Source organism: Kogia breviceps, chromosome 4 (assembly GCF_026419965.1).
Source record: "Kogia breviceps isolate mKogBre1 chromosome 4, mKogBre1 haplotype 1, whole genome shotgun sequence".
NCBI lineage: Eukaryota > Metazoa > Chordata > Mammalia > Artiodactyla > Physeteridae > Kogia > Kogia breviceps.
Window position 1 is genome coordinate 147,481,675 of NC_081313.1, and position 6,522 is coordinate 147,488,196.

The 6,522-nt window shown below is 46.9% G+C and overlaps 1 pseudogene; it reads left to right on the forward strand.

Annotated features, from left to right (window-relative positions):
* The window catches only part of LOC131755777 (RNA/RNP complex-1-interacting phosphatase-like), a 91,926-nt pseudogene extending 87,529 nt beyond the window's left edge, over positions 1-4,397 (forward strand).
* Positions 4,398-6,522: the final 2,125 nt, after the last annotated feature.

Consider the following 6,522-nt stretch of genomic DNA (forward strand, 5'->3'; position numbering starts at 1 on the left):
TGTTAATGGCAACCACCTCTATGGAAGGGAATAGATCTTTGTATTTTTAGTCTAGTTTTCCTAATCGTGTGCAAATTTAGAGTTAAATTTTTATGTAAAAAATTAGGCAGTCAGGAGAGGCCTAGTGATTCTTTTGTGGGCTTCTCTCACCTCAGGATGCACTCTCCGTGCCCTTTCTTGTTTCTGGTTTGTCTTTTGCAGCAGACACCACTGAAAGTAGCATCTTGTCATCCGCTGCCAACTGCCTGCGGTTTTCTTGCGCCCTCTAAACCCTCACCACCTTTGTGAGCTGCTGTTTCCTGCTGAGGTGGAGCCTTTCCCCTCACACACACCCCTCTGATACCTTGGGAAGTCCCGGGGTTTCTCAGTGGGCATTCTAGAATACTCATCCCAGAGATGCAGTGGGTTTTTCAGCCACATGCATTTGGGGAAAACTGTGTTCCTGTATGAATTATCCTCTTGGGAGTTCACGATTCACCAGAGCTCTTGAGACGCTCTAGGAAGTTGAGTCAAGAAACCCTTGTAGCCCTGTTAATTCAGGATTTCCTAAATTTCTGTGACTGACTGTGGTACTGCTTTTTCGGTCACAACCATCCTCATCAGCTTCCATCATAGACTCCCTGGGCAGCGCTGCTCAGACTCTGTCCTGGAAGCTTTATAGTCCCAGGATTACCCGCTGCTTCCATGCCCACCCGGCCCGGTGCTGGCGCTCTGTCAGCCTGGCACCTTCTCCCTGCCCCCAACTCGTTCAGGCCACAGGCCCTGCCCCCGCTCTGGGATTTGGTGATAACGCCTGGGAGCGGTGGCCCAGCACAGCCCACGGCAGTGCTCCGTGTGGCTCACAGGGTTTAATACACACAATTGGAGCCCTTAGTGGAACATGGGAAGATGACTTAACTGCAGGTGTCTTATTTCATAATCCCCGTGTCTCTGAAAGTGGGAGAAACACACTGGGAGGGCCATATGTTTTAAGTAAAAGGGAGACTCTGTTTCTCTGTGGGAGTAAAGAACAGTCCCTCACAGTTACCAGGTAACATAGGGAGTTTGTGCTGAGTCTGTCGTGTTGGGCCTGTTATACTCATTTCTATGACCCTTGGGTCCCTATTGACATTTGCATTTACTGCCCATGCTTGAAACTCCCCAGCGTCCCTGTCTTGGTCACGAGCCCTGATTCTGTGGACCTAGAAGTTCTTTGTGGGAGCTTTCTAGCAGGCCTCTCCCCCAGTGTCCCCACCTCCAGCCCCTATGGCGGTCGTAGTGGTTTTTCGAAAACACAGAGCTCCTTGTTGTGCAGACCTGCATGCTCCTCGTTGATCCGATCGATCCAGTTCCCAGGAGAGCGTGTCTGCAGGGCCCTCTGCGGTCTGCAGTCCTGCCCCCAGCCAGGCACCCAGCACCCCAGGTGCTGCAGAGAACTTCCTGGGGTCCCCTGTGCCTTGGCAGAGACAGCTCTGTGCCAGATGCCCTTCCTTCGTCTCCCCCTGTCCTGCCCCTCCCACCTCCCTTCCTCTGAAACCTTCAGCCTTCTGTCTGGCAGAGTTACTTGCTCAGCTCTGTGCTTCCACAGCGCTTGTCGTGTGGCATTTGAATTCCCTCCACAGCCGTTTTGCCAGGTTGTGAGCAGCTGATTCCCCTTCATCGTTTTCTTCCCTCAGCCCCACACCAGGGACGCTCTCGGGCACCGTGCAAAGTTAATCTTCAATTTCTAGTTGTTACGACGTTGTTGCTGTCATGGTACCACCTACGTTCACAGTAGGATGGGTAAATGTGGGGGGGACGACTGTAAATACAGATTCTTTGTAAATGCAGGTTCCTAATTCTTCCCCCTTGTAATATGTTTTCCCCTTAAATCACGTGTCCTTTTAGCTGCTCCAGCTCTATCATTGGACTGTCACCTGGGGTGCCTGAGGCAGCAGAATATCAAAGAGGGTAGACACTAAATTTTTAATGTAAATGTCAACCAGGATACCTACTAGCTGTGCCAAGGGGGGCCCAGAATTCAGGCTCAAAGCCTATTAGCAGATAGTTGGTTTCCCTGCTTGTGTCTCTTCTGTCTGTCGACGTGCACTTGACTCCTATTAACTTTAACAGGAATTATGTGTGTGCCCTGAGGGGCGAGCATAGCTTTGAATGGGGGCTTCCTCACACTGCTTTTCTGTCTTGTTTATTTTTAATGAATCCCACCCTGTAGAAGTGGAAGAATGACAGGATGTGTTTGAGAAAATGGACAGAGTTATTACATATTTTCCCTGTAATCCAGAATAGCATGCCAGCTCTTCTTCTGTTTGTCTTCTTTGGTTGTCAGTGGAAGATAATTTTGGCTTGCTTACTTTCCAAATGAGAATCTGAAGTCCAATACAAACGTATCCAAGGAGAAACGTGACCCATTCATTTTTGAGAGTCTGTATGAGCCCTGTGCAAGGTGCGGAGAATAAAGAGACAGATTTATGGACTTCAATAGATATGTACCTAGCATTGAATGTGTTCCAGACACTGTTCTAAATTCTATCAGTTATCTACTTTTGCATCACAGAACACTTCAAGACAGTGACTGAAAACCACAGCCATTTCTTGTGCTCAGGATTGTTTTCAGTCAGCAGGTGGGGCTGGGCTTAGTGGGGTGGTTTCTGCTGCTGGTCTCATCTGAGATCACTTATTCAACCAAAGTCATCTGGTGATCCACCTAGAGTCTAAATGGCCCCCCTCATCTGTCTGGCAGCTGGTGCTGGCTGTGGGCTGGGCCTGTTATTTCCAGCAGGCTAGCTCGGGCTTGCTTACATGGCAGTGATATTTTCAGAGGGCAGGTAGAGGAGCTGCATGCCCCTTGAGGCCTCAGCTTGGAAGTTGCACAGCATCACTCCTGTTGCAGTCTCTTGGTCAAGGCGAGTCCGCAAGGCCAGCCCAGATTCAAAAGGTGTGGAGCACTAGGCCCCACCTCTTGCTGGGAGGGCTGCAGAGAATTTGTGGCCATTTAGTCCTCACATCAGAGAGGCACAACAGAGAGATTGAGTCACCTGTTCAAGGTCACACAGCTTGGGACAATACCATGTTTTAAGTGCTTTGAAAGACCCTGCTCGTTATTTTTATATTTTACAGCCACTATTTGGACCAACTTATTGTTTTTCTCTGCATCCTTGTAGAGAAAGGGTCATTCACATTGCTGTGTGAGTGCCATGGGTTGGTAGCTTCATTTATGTTGTAGCACTGAATTGTCATAACTAGTATGAAATGGAGATATTATTATTATTCCCAATATTCAGATGAGGAAACTGAGGCTCTTGGAAATTAAGTATGATTCGAATACGAGAATTAGCTCACTGTTCCATATGCAAGAGTGGTCTCCCTATGTAAATTATAAATGTCTTGGCACAGATCTTTTTTTTAATCTCTTGTTTGCATCTTAAAATGGTTTTTAAAACTTTTCTGTTGCTTTATTAATGGCAGTTGCACATTACAGAAAAAAAGCTGGAACAAAAAACATGTTTTTCAGATGTCCAGTGGTGCCCCAGAATAGAAGCAAGATGAATATTCCATTTCGCATTGGCAACACCAAAGGAGATGATCCTTTAGAAAAAAGATTTCTCGACAAAGCTCTTGAACTCAATATGATCTCCCTGAAAGGGCATGGGTGGTGAGTACACGTCCCATCCAGAAGCTTGTCAGAGAACTGGTTTAGTTTCCAGACGCTGAAGGAAACACATGTAGGAGGCTGCCCATCCTGGAGTAGCAGGTACTGTAACTCGTTGGGAAAGATCATTTGTTACGGGGGTTCTCCTGCTTCTGCTTACAGACCCCTTAATACGGTTCCATGGCCGAGAGCATGGCGTGGCCACACTTTCTAGGAGCTTTGGTCAGAATTACCTTTGAAAATCTCTGCTCTGACAGCACAAAGGGTGCTATCCCATCTCTGGTGCAGCTGGCAGAAGCCGGTTCAGTGTAAGAACAGACACTGTTGCTCCCCTGAACATCAGAGAGAGTAGTTAATTCTGTAAGCCCCATGGAAGATGTATGTTCTCACGCATGAGAATAGCTGCCCACTCCCTGCCCCCTGCACGGCAGGCTCATCGAAGGCTTGAGCTAACCTAGGTTACCTGTGAGCGTTAGGAAGGAATTTTCTAATGACTGAGATGTGTGATGCTCCTGGCCACCTGCGTTGGCTTTCAGGTGGGAGGTTGGACACGGTGGTGTCAGGTGCTGCGACCCTCGCAGGAGCTGTTGACGGGAAGGAGGGTCGTCGTGATGCTCAACCCGGTGCTCCTGCTCTTAACGGCTGCATCGATGGTTCTTCTGGGTCCGTGGGAGGCATTCGGGCCTCTCTGCATAACGCTGTCACCATCGAAGATGTCCAGAAGCTGGCAGCCTTTGTGAAGCAGTTTTTGGAGATGCACCAGCTATGAGCACATGCTAACCAATATACACTCTGCCCTTGAACAGTGTACAAAATTGAAAGTCATTTGGGCATGGCTAAAACCTAAACACACACAGTATTTTTCTCGAATGAACATGCTTATTTTTTTTTTTTTTTTTTTTTTTTTTTTTTTTTTTTTTGTGGTATGCAGGCCTCTCACTGCTGTGGCCTCTCCCGTTGCGGAGCACAGGCTCCGGACGCGCAGGCTCAGCAGCCATGGCTCACGGGCTTAGTTGCTCCGCGGCATGTGGGATCTTCCCGGACCAGGGCACGAACCCGTGACCCCTGCATCGGCAGGCGGATTCTCAACCACTGCGCCACCAGGGAAGCCCCTGAACATGCTTATGATAGATTTTCTTCGTTTTTCAGAGAAGAGCAAAACATCCACAGCTATGCCAAGCTGTTGAAACTTAACCTTAATTCTGACTTGAACTGGAAGCTTTTCAAAAAACTTCTCTTGGGGCTTCCCTGGTGGCGCAGCGGTTGGGAGTCTGCCTGCCGATGCAGGGGACACGGGTTCGTGCCCCGTTCCAGGGATCCCATATGCCACGGAGCGGCTAGGCCTGTGGGCCATGGCCGCTGAGCCTGCACATCGGGGCCTGTGCTCCCCAGTGGGAGAGGCCACAACAGTGAGAGGGCCACGTATCGCAAAAAAAAAAAAAAAAAAAAAAAAAAAAAAAAAAAACTTTTCTTGCTTTTCTACTAAATTCTAGCTGCAGTTGTCTTTGCTTCTACTTTTTCTGCCTAGGTCTCATATTCAGAGCCGCCTGTGGGTTTAATTATATGCAAATTGCAGGTTATTGTTTATAGAGACACACAGACACACAGCATGGAGGGTGGGTGGGGCCCTCTAGGTGCTGAATTCTGATCCTTTGCAAGATGACAGCAGTGGGGTCTTCTGGTTTCTTTCTTTATATGGTTATTCTCATAAAGCGATAAAAGTGACTTACTATATGTTTATATAGCAAGGTCTGTTTTTAATACCATGTAGTTTATATCTCTATGCATTTATATCTCTGTGCCTTTATATTTCTAATAATACGGTTCTTGTTGGTATATGTTGAGACTTTGAGAATTTGTTAGGATCCTTGACCTTGTGCATTAAAGTGTTACGTTCTCAACAGTTGTGTGCCTCCCCTTCCCCCTCCCGTCTCGCTTTTTAAGCTGCTTCACCAGATTTGGAAGCTCCCTGATTCGCCTTTACTTTCCTTTCAGTGGGTAGAAGAACGGTTGGTTGGTTGGTTGGTTGGTTGGTTCTTCGTTTTTCAGCTATGCTGTTAAACTAAAAATCTCTGTTAAATTCCCTTACTGTTTGTTCATGTGACTGTTCTCTTTCTTGTGTTTGACCAGTGATGCCCTGAGTTCGGGAAGATGTTTGCTGAAGAGTCTTTTCCCCTATTGTTCATCCATTGTCAGTGTTTTATGTTGACCCTGTGAAGGACATTAAAGTCCTAAAACATCTAAACCTTAGTCAGTGAATTTCTTTACATGCTTTTTAGACAGATTGTTCTTTTATGAACTTTATGTTGGGAAAATGTGAGTCTAAATATAGCGTCTCTGAAGGGTAGTTTGTTCAGAAAGGTGTAAGACTTGAATCCTGTACATCCATGGTTTTAATGATTCAGCATACTGGTAGCTTTCCGTTGGCTTTTGGAATGGACATTGTCCACAAACCACCTTACAACACAGCTCACGGTATAAAGTTGTATGAACTTTGTCCCACTTAGGCTGGAAACATGCCGCTAGGACAGTTTTGAGCTATCTTCGTGTTTCGTTGTATTGTGTAATGAGGACTATACTGATCTTTCGTCGGAGTTCTGCACCAATTGGTTGGGTTAGTTGCGTTTCTTGCTTAGGGCTCAACCTTGCCAGTCTTGGTTCTCTCATCTCTAAAAAGGAGGATTGAAATAACTCCCTGACTTATCTCGGGGATGTTTGAAAGCTGAAAACAAGGGCTCAGTGCAGGATGTGACTGTTTAAACACAGTAAATGTTTCAACAGCAAAAGCCGGACAGTCCATGGACGCCATCCAAGTGTTCACATATAATAGTGCTCAGAGTCTATTTTGCCTCCTTCCTCATCCATTCATCTGATGGTCACAAGTCCCTGTGGTT